This window comes from Poecilia latipinna, unplaced genomic scaffold, assembly GCF_001443285.1.
Source record: "Poecilia latipinna isolate Pla-1442-1.1 unplaced genomic scaffold, P_latipinna-1.0 Scaffold663, whole genome shotgun sequence".
In the NCBI taxonomy this organism is placed as follows: Eukaryota; Metazoa; Chordata; class Actinopteri; order Cyprinodontiformes; family Poeciliidae; genus Poecilia; species Poecilia latipinna.
In genome coordinates this window covers 473,795-475,664 of record NW_015113279.1, presented here as the reverse complement: position 1 = coordinate 475,664, position 1,870 = coordinate 473,795, and positions in this window count along the sequence as shown.

The window sequence follows — 1,870 nt, the reverse complement described above, 5'->3', positions numbered from 1 at the left end:
AAACTTTTTCCAAAGTTAACTTATTTTAGAATTTCTTCCTTAACAGTAGCTAAAATCACATCACTTTGTATCCCTCTGAAAAATGAACCCATTTAAATAAAAAAAATCCCTCCATGGGTGATACCACGATAGAGAGCGTTCATTTTATAGCGTTAACATCGGTGCTGTAAGTGGCCCAGTATGAAACGGGTGTGATAGAACAACGGAACCACAGGACTTTTAAATTTCAATAATCAGAATACCGAAATTGTTTCCGTTGTTTTAAAAGGTTTATGTCAGTCTGCCTTTTCCCCATCGATACGCTTCCCGACCGCCCTGAACCTTAGGGGGTTAAAATAATAAAGACGCGCACATCGCGCAAAACTCTGAAACAGGAGAAGCGGGACATAAAACGGAGCGACGAACTAGATGTGAATTATGGCATAAAAACGATGAACAGTGAAAAATCTACACATGATGTGAAACATGACGATTAGGCGGCGCAGCAGGTGATGAGTGAAGATTAATGATGGTCAATAAACAATAAAATAAATCTTACAACAGGAAAGAAACTAAAGTGGACATAGCAATAAACCAAGAGAGGATAATTACTAATCAAAGGAAACTAAATGGAAATTAATGAATAACAAAATGCAAGAATAAACTAAGAAACTAAAGTAAATACAGAGGAATAAACTGGTATGGCAAGACCTTTCGAGCAATAATTAATACAGAGACTGTATTGGCAAGAATAAATAGACACCATTTCCAGAGAAAAGGTAAAACTATATTGTTGAAGTGCCATGAGTTTGTTGACGCCATATCTGATACTGAGAATAAATATCTTACAGACCATAACAGTAAATAACTTATCACTTATGTTTTTAATTAGATTTGATGTATTTATTTCTTCAATATTATTTTTCATGTCGGTGTTAATGTCATGAGGCTGACGACTCAATGACACTTTCAGTTTGACTCATTAGGATTTGATCAAGAACCAGATTTGTTCTTTGTAATTTCTGTCCAGTAAAACTATTAATCTATAATCAATAGACAGGTCTATATGAAGATATAATCCATGTTTCTGTCTCATATTTGTGTTGCATTAAAAGGAACTTTAGTTTTTCCACTGAAAGCTCTGGTTTGCACAATAAATGCCATGTGGGTGAAGTTTTATGGATGATACTCTGATGTCCCATTCTCCTGAAGGCAGCACAGAGCTGCACCACCAGAAGAGAAGAAGAGCTGTGATTAATGTAGTTACAGTTTTATAGATGTTTTAATGTTGCAGAGCTCAGTCGTTTTGCAAATAGTTCAAAGTTTAAACTGGCATGTTGAACATCTTTTATCTGATCATTTTGTGCAAGATTTAACAACTAGAAAATGGCACAAAATAAGAATATTTTTCCCACTGATTGGCTGCTGTTAGGCCTACAGATTTTAACTTGAATGTTCATTGCATTTTTTGTAAACGCCTGTGAAAATAATTGCTATTCCCATGGCTTTTTTCTTCAATGGGAAATTATTTTTGATGATAAATACAGAAACAAGCAAAAAAATCAAAACATCTACATTAGTTAGTGCAAAGTAGCCTGCAAATTATTTGGTGGGGGGCGGTGAGGGACCTGGATATGGGCTAGTGGGGCGCTGGCCCGAAAAAGGTTGAGAAACACTGGTCTAGATGTTGTAGTTTTTGTTTTTAACTTGAGTTGATTAAAGATGCAGAAGGTAGTGAATAATTAGGTGGAATCGCCCTTTAGCTATTTCCTGAATCGTTAACTAACTTCAGTTTGGTAATAGGTCAAGTGAACGAGTGATGTGACTCTATTTTAGCCTAATCTTTGCTTAAAAAACCTGGGACAGAGTGGAAAATTGGTGTGTGTTTTTG